General features: G+C 32.4%; 1 protein-coding gene across 4 annotated transcripts in view; it reads left to right on the plus strand.

The window, feature by feature from the left end:
• Dpyd (dihydropyrimidine dehydrogenase) overlaps positions 1–12,201 on the plus strand; it is a 761,982-nt gene that overhangs the window by 171,666 nt on the left and 578,115 nt on the right. The window lies entirely within an intron of this gene.

Below are 12,201 nucleotides of genomic sequence, written 5' to 3' on the forward strand. Positions count from 1 at the left end.
GGGAGGGGAGAGGTGGGGAGGGGGGAGGGTGGAGGATGGGAAAGGCAGCGGAGCACAACAGACACTAGGATGGCAATTTGTAAATCAATGGATGTGTAACTGATGTGATTCTGCAATCTGTGTATGGGGTGAAGGTGGGAGTTCATAACCCACTTGAATCAAAGTGTCTAATATGATATGCCAAGAAATTTGTAACGTTTTGAACAACCCACAATAAAAAATTTAAAAAAAAAAAAGAAATTATATCTTCATTATATTTAATAGACCAACTAGATTCTCATTGCCTCTCAAATTTAATCAATGAATTGTAGGAAAGGGAGAAAGAAATTAGGATGAACTTTTTATCTATTGCCTAAAGTTTGGAAAAATGATTTTAACTAGAAAACTAGATGCACATCAAACCAGTTAACTTCTACTGATATTAGAGATTTATAGAGGCATTCAGAAAAATGAAAATTAAAATTCCAAACTTCTAATGTTTAACTAATGTTAAAATGAATTATGTCCAGAAAATTGGTACTTAAAATTACTACCTCACTTTTAGCATTTTAGGAATCTGTAAAACTTGGAAATTGGTATCTGAATATAGTATGTTTTGAATAAAGTTTCTATGAGATTTTTTCTAATACCAAATATACTGTCTAGTGTGATATATACTTGTTGGCATTGTATATTTATGTAGTTATAATAATTTTAGTTAATAATGGAAGGGATAAATGAAATTACAGATTCAGTCAGGTGACTCACTGACAAAAGTTATTTTTAAAATTTTTCTGTAATTGTAACTCTTAGCAGGTTTTTAAAATATCAACTCTGTTAGTCAACTTTGCATTTCTGTGACCATAATACCCAAGAAGAACAACTTAGAGGATGGAAAGGTTATTTTGGCTCATGGTTTCAGATATTTCCTCCATAGTAACTTTCTTGATTAACAAAAAATCAAGGAGTTGTGAGGTATGTGATAGGTCCTACTGTGAACTCTGAATTGGAAAATCTGGGTCTATGTTTATGCCTGTTACCACTGACTAGTAACATTTTCTAAGACTGTGAAATAATGAGAAAAAAATCCTAAGCACTAGGTTCATATTCTGGATCTTCCTCTTAAAATATGGAAGTTTTGGAAGTTAATTAATTATATGGAGCCTCCTTCTACTCTCATATAGATGGGAGATGACAACATTTACTTGAAGGATGATTTTGAGGATTTGTCAAGCACTAAATAAAGCACTTAACTTGTGACCAAGAGTTTGTTTAGTGTCAACTATAATTTTTAAATAGTTTGATTCTTTGTTTTCTTATGTCCCAAACAAAAAAATATTATCAAGTTTACAAACTTTTGGGGGTGCTTATGTACAGTTTGAAGTGAGATATTACAAAATTGTGTGGAAAAGCTATGCAGCTATGCACAAATGCTAACTGGACATGAATCACATCTGTGATTAGGGTGCTATATTTCACTTCATATTTTCCCCTTGTCTGATAGTTTCATCTATACTAATAAGATCTAATAACCTTCAAAACCAAGTGAAAAAATTAATGAAAATTGAGTTATTAGCCCAATATTACCAATTTAAATGCGTATGTTTTCTTAAATTTACCATGAAATTTAGGTTATTAAGTTTTTCTATTTCATGAGCAACTACAATATTTCTTGGCTCCTGTAGTTTTTTGTTTGGTCGATGGTTTCGTCAGCTTTTTCACTGCTGTGATGAAAGGACCCGACCAGAACAATTGTAGAAAGGAAAGGTTTGTTTAGGGGCTCACAGTTTCAGAGGTCTCAATACCTAGATAGAAGGCAGGACATCATGGTGAAGAGTGTGGCAGAGGGAAGCAGCATATATGATGATAAGGAAGCAGAGAGGGATTCTGCTTACCAGATACAAATATATACCCATAGCCATGCCCCCAATGAACCACTTCCTCCAGCCTCATCCCACCTGCCTCCAGTTACCCCTCAATTAATCCCATCAGGGATTAATTTACTGGTTAGGTTAAGGCTGCAACCCAAACATTTCTCTTCCAAACCTTCTTGCATTGTCTTACATGTCAGCTTTTGGAGGACTCACATCTAAACCATAACAGTTGGTTTATTTTGTTTTGTAAAATAATTTTTTTTATTCTTAAACATTGATGCTAACTAGACATAAGTTACATCAGTATCAGCCAACTTTTTATCTGTGTGACCAAAATATCTGATAAGAACAACTTGGAGGACTAAATAGTCATTAACGATAATCAAAAGACTTAACTGATAAGAAATAATTTTATCCTAATGAAACATAATTAATATTATAATCACTCTTTACATTAACAAGACAATATCCATTGAAATAAGATGAAACTATACAACATTGAGTTTATTATGAAAAAGTTAATTAGAAATATTGGCTGCAAGGAAAATCACAATGGAAAAGTTATATTTTGCTAAGTGTGGTTGCATACCTCTAATCTCAGCTATTTGAGGCAAGAGGATCACAAGTTCAGAACAACCTCAGCAATTTAACAAGGTCATGTCTCAAAACAAAAACAAACAAACAAACAAACAAAAACCAGAAAAAAAAAGGACTAGGGGTGTAGCTCAGTGGTATATATTACCCCTGGGTTCTCTTACTAGTACTAGGTAGAAAAAGGGGGGGGGGCAGGTGAGTAGAACAAAAGTTAAAATTTGGACTTAAAAAAAGAAAAAAGAAAAGATCTGATAAGTTTAACCTGAACACATTAAGGATACAAAGAGATGAGCCCTACAATACAGATGTTAAGATACTTGGAAGACTCAGATATACATTAAAAAAAAAAAAAGTTCCTAAAGCAGAACGAAGTTGGCAAACAAGCAGCCTTAGAGAAATAATGTTATGAAATAATTAAGATAAAAGGGGAGTCAAAGTTTCCAGAAAAAGAAAAGGCATTATTTTAAAAACAAAGGACTATTAGTGAGCCCAGATTTCCCATCAGCATTAACAGATGTCAGTGACTAAAAGAACGATATATTTAAAGGTCTAAGATAAGGAATTTTATTTCTTCTTTAACAGTAAAGACATTAGTAATGGTATTTTTAGTCATTTTATATCTAAGGTAATTTAACATTCACCTTCTGTAAAGTCCTACTAAGGGTTATTCTTTAGGATGAAGGAAACAAACCTGGAAGAGAAAGCAGAAATATAAGCAAAGAAACCATCAAAATGTGGTGGTGAATATAATTAAATATTGGCTACAAACTAGTAACAACTGACTTTGAGGTTTTAAATTAAGATGGAAATAAAATTTTAATATTGAAAAAAAAATTGGGAAAAGGAAAATAAGTAATGATAAAAAGAAAAAATCTCTTTAAAGATGTAACATTCATAAGTTTATATACAAATTACATCATAGCCTTATTCCAAAGTAATAAGGTTTATTTGAATAAAGTTTATTAGATAGATTTAAGAAATATATAAAATTTCCTGGACCTGATTTATACAGGGTGAATGCATCCTTTTATGTATTCATTTATCAAAACTGAACACGTACTGGGTCAGAAACAGTTGCTGATAAATGTGTATTATATTCAAATCAGTAGAAACAGACTCCTTTTTTCTGTTAACCCGTTTAAGTTAGAAATCAAATATAGGAATATTATTAAAATAAAAACAGCAGCAACAAAATTATGTTTAGAAATTTTAAAATGTTTGTAAATGACTTATGTGTCAAAAGCCGTTTTTGTTTGTGGTACTGGGAATTGAACCTGGGGTTTGTGGGTATGATTCGCAAGTGCTCATACATGAAGCTATATCCCTAACCCTAAATACAAACTATTTAGATGTGACTGACAGCTTCCAATGACCAACTGTGGGATGTAGCCAGCCCTGCCTCCCCTCCACTCTACTCTTTTTTCTTCCCCTCCTCTACCTTACCCTTTCTTCCCCTCCCTTTTCTCCCCTCCCCTCAACTCCCTTTCTTTTTCACACTGAATTTAAACCCAGGGCATCGCAGGTGCTAGACAGCTACTTTACCACTGAGCTGCATCCCCAGCCTCATAGCCACTCATTTTTTCACATGAAAATTTATGGTGTTCATCAGAAAAGAAGAAAGATTATATATAAATGATTTGTGTCCATCTGAGGTAACTAGAAAGACAGCCAACAGAGAAAGAGAAGAGGGATAAAATATAATTTTTAAAATAAAAGTGAAAAATAGAGCTAAAAGCTAAAGTAATATATTAATATTTTGATAACTGAATATTTGCCACAACATGAATTTTTCCTCATTTCTAATATATAGGAATAACAGTTCCCACTTTTGTTGTCCATTTTGTAATTGTTGTAAAGAATTGCTTGTCAGGAAGTCTAAGTATATTTCTTTTGAAAGGGTGCATGCATTGAATAGTGTCTACTCAATATTTGCTTTGACTTCTTTTCCAAAAGAAAGCAGGTTACAAGGAAAATTACAAAGAAGCCTCTACTAGAAGCATATAATTTAAAGTAGCTTACTTTTGGATGCACAAATAGCAATCTTCATTCAAGCATTCAAAAGATAACCAGACCATCATCCTACCAATTAAATAATCCAAAAAACCAAAACCAGCAAAAAGAAATGGTATTTTTATGAAGATTTCTTTTAGACCTACACAGATGAAATAACCTTTTTAAAGAATTACCAGAAATTATTTTATTCTATAATGAAATCAAGTTTAATACATGCCAAAAGATAAGCCTCTTAAGAGGTATGCGGAATGCAGTTCCTTTTACAATTTATCTTTTAGCTAGTGGAGATGTTCTGAAAATTTCTCAGAATTGTATGATTTCACTATAGTTTATTCTGCTATTGTTTGGTTACCAGGAGCAAACTGAATAAGTGAGGAAGAATTATAGCTATCAAACATTCAGGTGTATTTTCCTTATGTACCATTTTAGGAAGTAAGAAAAATAAGAATTATACTTTAGAATTGGTAAATACCTTTGCATTTAAAATGTTACATCCTTTTTTGCTTTCTAGCTATTAGAAAATTATGTTTTGTCTCCAGAATGTGAAGAGAGTTGGGAAAAAATCCCATGGCTCCCCTCTGCAGCTCAATCTTTCCATTTTTAAAATCAAGATAAACTCTCCCCTGTCTTGAAATAATATGAAAATTGTAGAGAAAATGCTAATAAAGTCAATTTAGAGTGATGAAGTAAATGTACCTTCTAGATGAGTGAAAGGTCAGGAATCACTGGATGATCATGTCAGGAAATTTAGTTGAAATTGCTCTCACAAAGCATAATCACACATAAAAGCTGCCCTTCTTTATCACTAAGGTATTGCTGTTTTCTTTCGTGACTTTTCCTGATTTGCCAAAGCATATCACTGGGGTTCAGTAATTTTGAAATTTCTCAAAATCCTGTTGAGTGCCTACTCTGTGGTAAAACCCTGTTGTGCCCTGGGATTGCAGTATGAAAAGCAAAACTGACTAGTCTGTAACTTATTGAAAATATCAGATGGTATGTGATGCCATTAAGTGGAAAAAAAAAATGAAGTCCCTAGTAGAGTATCTAATAGATAATCAGTGTCTGTTGTGGGCAGCTGGGCACAATTTCACAGCAATAACCCTTGTAAGAAACCTCCAACTAGATATTTCGGCTAGTTGTAGGGCTTCCTTATGATTTTTCTACAACACTGTACTTTTTTTATTGTAGGGTTCTATAAATGTTTATTAAACCCTACTGATGAAAAAAGCAAAATAATCTTAAAATAGTCCAAGAGTTACAACATTTGTATGGAAAGGAAGAATTAAAATGAATGTAAATAATACACAGTAAGACAAGATGTGTATAGGTAAGGAAGGAAAAAATTTGTGGTTTTGTTCCCAAATGAAGTAATTATCCATGTAGAGAATCCAAAAGTGTCAACAGTAACAACTTGATATTGCCCATGATGGGAGAATAACTGATTATCATGAGATTACAGGATATACGGTTAATATGTAAGAGTCACTTTCTTAGTACCATCAATAAAAATTTAGAATTTGAAATAAAAAATAAAAAGGCATTTCCATTCCACTAGCACCCTCGAAAAAGTAAATGCTTAAGTAAAATCTAACTAAGTAAATAAAAGATTTATATGAGGAATACTTCAGAACTCTGATAAAAGAAATGAAGGATTTAATATTTTTTGCATGTCAGTTCTTCCTAGTTTGGGCTATGTTTCAATACAGCCCTAATCAGTAAGTTATTTTGTTGGTATGTGCAAACGGATTCTAAGGCTTATTGTGAGAGGAAAAAGACCCATATTAGCCAACAGAAGGTTGAAGGAGAAGCACAGAGTTTGAATTTTGACTCTGACTGCAAACTTACTGTGTAGTTCTAGTAATGGCGTAGTAATGTTGAAAGAATAGACAAATAGATCATTGGAATAGAATGGGACAACCAGAAATAAGCTCACATAAATGTAGTTAACTTGTCTTTGAAGATCAAAGACAATATGTTGGAAAAACAAGTGGTGCTGAACCCACTGGACACAGATCTTACACACTTCTGCAAAACTTAAAATGAATTGTGGGCCTAAATGTAAAAGGCAAAAGCATAAAACTCTTGGAAGAGAACGTAAGAAAAAATTCAGATGTCTAGAATTTGGCATTACATTTTAGATACAATGTCAAGGGTGCAATCTATGAAAGAAATTATTGGTAAGCTGGACTTTATCAAAATCAAAAACTTATGCTCTTCAAGACAATGTGAACATAATGGGGCCTGCAAAGGACATATCTGATTAAGAAATACAGAGTTGAGTCCTTAAAACCCAACAGTAAGGAAACAATCTGAGTTAAAAAAAATGGGCCAAGAAGATGCACAGTTGGCAAAGAAGGATGTGAAATGATGTTGCCCTTCATATGTCATAAAAAAAAATAACAACAACAGTGAGATACCACTATTTTATTAGAATGGTGTCCTAGTCTGTTCAGATTGCTATAACACAATGCCATAAACTGGATAGCTAATAAACAACAGAAAAAATATTTATTGTAGTTTTGGAGGCTGGGAAATCCAAGATCAAGGTGCCTGCAGAGTTGGTGTCTAGTGAGGGCTGCTTTTTTAATCCATCAATGGAGCCTTCCTCCTGTGTCACAGGTGTGGAAAGGTCAGGGTAACTTTCTTCAGCTTCTTTAATGAGGAAATTAATCCAGGAGGGCTTCTCATGACCTAATCACCTCAAAGGTGCCTCACAATCTAGTCTGCTCCCAAAGACCTCTCTTCCTGACATTAGTGATTAGGTTCAACATATGAATTTTGAGGAGACACATTCAGAGTATACCAAATGGCAAAAAATGCAGAACACTGAGGATATCAACTACTGGTTAGATGTGGAACAACAGGAACTCTTATTCATCACCATTGAGAATGCAAAAAGTTCAGACACTTTGGAAAACAGTTTGGTAGTTTCTTACAAAATTATATAAGAATTAATATTAAATTAATTTATTTTTGTATTGTAGATTGAACCCAGAGGCACTTTACCACCTAGATGGCATCCCCAGCTCTTTCTTTTTTTTATTTGTTTTTTATTTTGAGACAGGTTCTCACTAATTTGCTGAGTCTTCTTAAATTTCTTAGGGTAGCCTCAAATGTGTGCTCCTCCTGTTTCAGCCTCATGAGTAATTTAATTTAATTTTAATTAACTTTAATTTTGAATCAGATGTGGCTAGTAAGCCTCCATGTTGGACAGTGTGAGTTTACATATATTCTATCTCATGTATTCTGAACACTAGGTGTAGCGAGAACTTCTGTTTGCTGTTATGACCAGGCACTTTTCTAGGGTATGTTACATGTGTCAGCTCATTTAATCCTCATAGTAGCTTTATGAGATAGAAATTATTAACTCTATAATTTCTGAATAGATTGAAGGCTAGAAAAATTAAAGTTCAATACCATGTTGCTTGAGAATGGTGGAGTCAACATTCAACTCCCAGCGGTCTAATTTCAATGCCAAAAGTGTTAAAACACCCCCTTTTTTTAACTAAAGGAAAAAATCTAGTGCAATAAAAAGTTACAAAAAGCATAACAAAACTAAAGCAGAACAGACAAAAAATAACTCATAGATTAGTATATTGAGCAAGGTCATATATTGAATATGTATTGAGCAGACTGTAAGTTGCGTGACTTGGGTTGAGGGGCTAACCAGTATATAAATCCACTTCATGTCCGTGATACTCTCTGTGTTGAAAAGTGTGCTTCCTCTCATTCCTTCAACCCCCTGAGAGCTTCCTACTCTGTACTGAGTTCTAGCAAAAACTTCAATAAACATTTTAATTCAATATTTGCACTTCATAGCTTTTAAAGAAATGCTTAACTTTCATTCAAAAATATTAAAATATTCTTAGGTGAAAATGTATACATAGAATGTATTATTAGATAATTGTTAATTTATTTGCATACCACTACCTAGAATTCATGTCATAGGTACTTAGTGTCTTAAAACTAAACTATTTCTTGGCCTCGGAGTGAATGCAAAATGAGTGAAGACATTTCATAAATCCTGTTCTCCTTGTTTATCATGCCTTAATTTCACATTACAATAAGCTTTTTAGACTAGAATATTACATAAGTAGCCATGTAAAAGTATTCCATTGTAAAAAGTGTTAGCAATGAAAGATTTTTTTTATAGGTCTTATATCTTCTTTTAAAGTTTGTTCAAACATCAGGTTCATTCTAAATATTAAATTTAACCATGAAAAAGTTAGAGTTTTAATTATTAATTCACAAAGCTAAGAATAGTCAACAGAATGAGAAACAATAAGCATTTAATTAAATTAGTTGTATCTCTCCCTCATCATTATTAAATGTGTGTGTAAATATCTATTGAGAAAAGTATGTATAATGTTACCTTAGGAAAATTAGTAAATAGATTGCAACTAAAATTTTATTAATGTTTCATTAAAATAACTTATGAATTTAGTATTAGAGTTTAACGCCCTGTTCAGTCTGCCTATGAAGAAATAAAAGATAAAAATTGCAAATAATATGAAAGAAAATCTGTGCTATTTGAATAGTACAGGGAAGGACAGCAATATATATTTATAATTTATAAAACCCTAAATTATAGCTGGAAATAAGAAATTTTTATATTACTAATGTAAACTTTTTATTAGTTAAAACATACATGCTTGTGTATTAAAACTGCAGAAATGAAAAAATGAGCTCAACGATGGTGTGGGCCCTTAAAGTTCTTATGGTCTGAGAGAGAAAACAGATGTATATTATCAATAAAATGTGATAGGTTAAAAACGACAAAATTTCATCAGAATAGTTATTGCCTCAGGATGAGAAATTGGGCCTTTTAGTACTTGTTGTCAAAACTCTCTTTAGTTTTTAAAGATTATTTTAATGTTCTTTGCATATTTTAAATAGCATACTTTATTCAGAGTAGTTAGTGGTGTATGTCAGATGAGGTCACGAGGACATAAAGGGCTGTCTCACATTCTTCACACTCAAGAAACTGTATTTCAATCTCAATATACTTTCCTGGGCTTCTACAAGAAGAGAATTTTACTGTTAGAATCTATTGAATGCCACTAACCTTAGAGGTAATCTACAAATATTAAAAAATTATACATGATATGAATTTATTCAGCGGTGACTTTTACTGATAGTCAAGTTTTGAGGAGAAGAGAATAGTGAGGATATGTTGAATTAATTTTCTTTTCTTTACTTTCTTTCATTGTGCAGTACTGAGGATTGAACCCAGTGCCTCACTCAGGCTAGCCAGCCACACTACCACTGAGCTATGTCCTCAGTCCTGATTAATTTATTCTACCTTTAATTCTATCAATTTCTCTTTGTATAATTAAAATTGTAATTGAGTGCCTATAGATTTGGAATTGTAAAGACTTATTGGTAGGTTGACATTTTTATTACAATGAAATGTTTGTCTTTCATATTAGTAATGCATCTTGCCTTAAAGTCTAATATATCTGATGTTAGCATACATATACCAGCTTTCTTTTGGTTAGTGTTTGCATGGTATAATTTTCCCCCTCTGTTAACAGTACACATTTTCTTATATTTGAGATATATAGCTTTTAAAGCTTTTATCATTTAATTGGAAGTTTAGTTTATTTACATTTAATGTAATTTCTCAGGCTTATATTTACGTTCTCCATCTTAGTATTTCGTTTTTGTTTTCCTTCCTCTCTACATCTGTTTATGTTTTTTTTTCATTCATTTCCTTTTTCCTAAGAGTAAATTAAGTATGTTATTTTAAGTATCCTCTCCCTCCATTAACTAGTTATATATTCTTTTGCTGTTGTTTTAGTAGATACTGTAGAGAAACAAGATGTATCCTTAACTCTTTATAGGCTATATATATTAGTCATTTTATCACTTCATTGACTATTCTATGGTCTTGTACATGTTCACTATTTAACCTCTCATGCCTTGTGTTATGTATTTTATTTTTTTCTTAAACTCCACGTGATAGACATTATTATTGCCTATAGTCACTATTAATGTACATTTACTCCAATATTTAAATTTTTTGATGATCTTTATTCCTTTCTGTACTTCTTTTACCATCTAGGGTAATTTTTGTTTGTGAAGAATGCTTAACTTCTTTTATTTTTCGTGAGGTTTTTTTTTTTTTTTTAATTGCCAACAACAAAGCCCCTTAGGAAATGTCTTCATTCTTCCTTCATATTTGAAAGACATTCCCCTGAACAGAAGTCTAGGTATAAGTTATTTTCAGTTTGTTCAATGTATCAATTCATATTTTTCTGACTTCTGTCTGTCATTTTGAGAGGAAAACTATTACTCTTATTGTTGTTTATTGACATTGTTTTGTCCTTATGCTTTGGTTGTCTCAATTCCTTATTTTTCTTACCTTGATTTTCAATAATTTTACTTCAATGTTGTTAATAAGCATGATTTTTTAAAAATATTTTTCATGTTTAATGTTTTAGAACTTCCTGAACTTATCCTTTCAGTTTTGGGAAATTCTATCCTGGTTTCTTTTCAAATATTGCTCCTCCCATTCTCTCTTTCATCTTCTTGTAGGAATTCAAATCTCTGTTTATCACCTCTCTTTTTGGTTTATCTTTGCTCTCTGATGTTCTTTTCTGTGTTTTCTTTTATATTTTCTTTCTATACTTTGGCCTAGATTGTTTTTATTGCCCTACTTTCCAGTTTCTCATCTTTCTTGCTCTTTGTCAAATTTGCTACTAATACATAAAATTTTAATACAATTTTTGCACATTTTCTCTTCTATTTTTAAATATTTTTCTTCAAATTCCCATTTAGTGGAAGCTTATTTTCTTGTTTTATATTCCAAACATATTGATCATAATTATTCTTAGGCCTATATTGGATAACACACTTACTAGTTCAAGTATTCATCTATTTCTGTTTTCTTAGCTTTCTTCTTCTCTGCTGTGCCTCGACATTTTGATCTAAATCCAGACATTATAAGTTGCAAGTTTTTAAATGCTAGGTTGACTTACTTATTCTCCACAGTGGGTCCACACTGTTATTTAGTGGATAGATAAGATAGATACAGTGAGGACTAATCACCTTCATTCAAATCTGGGGGTGAGCTGACTCAAGAAGGAGTTGATTGTCTCTTTCTGCTTTGCCCCACTTACAGTGTGAGACTTTGGAAGTTCCAGCTGTGTACAAGGTGTTTGCTAGGTTTTTTTTTTTCCTTTAGTCATGCTGAAGTTCAGTTTTTTTTTTTTTTTCTGGATCATCAGAGTGCAAAAAGTCCCCCCAGCTTTACAGAATCCCTCTGTTGAGATCTTTTACTTTTTGTCTGACGTAGCTTAAAGTCATTTTTCTGCACTTTGAGCTGCTCTGGTTATTGGCATCCTGTATTCCCAAACATTGTCTCTTTCCAGTTCTGGAACATTGCCAAAATCTCTCTTGCTGGTTTGAGTTGTGAACCTCTTCAAAATTCTTGATTTTCCTCTTCCTGCCAAGAAGTGGCAAATGCCTTTAAGAGGAAAGTGACTCCAAGACTGCCATCCAACTTCTCTGCTCTTACTTTCTCTCTCAGATCTTGGCAGCTCCAAGTCTACCTTACTTCAGTAGCTCTCTACTGCTTTAATCGGATTTCTAAAATATTATTATTCAATAACTAATCTATTATAACCAGAAATAGATGTTATGAGATTATTTTCTCATTATCTGCTGTGTGCCAGATTGGTAGTAACTGCTGATAGTGTGTTGGTAATGTGCTTATATATATTTTCTTCTTAAGGAACTA

Source organism: Marmota marmota, unplaced genomic scaffold (genome assembly GCF_001458135.2).
Source record: "Marmota marmota marmota unplaced genomic scaffold, marMar, whole genome shotgun sequence".
Classification (NCBI taxonomy): Eukaryota; Metazoa; Chordata; class Mammalia; order Rodentia; family Sciuridae; genus Marmota; species Marmota marmota.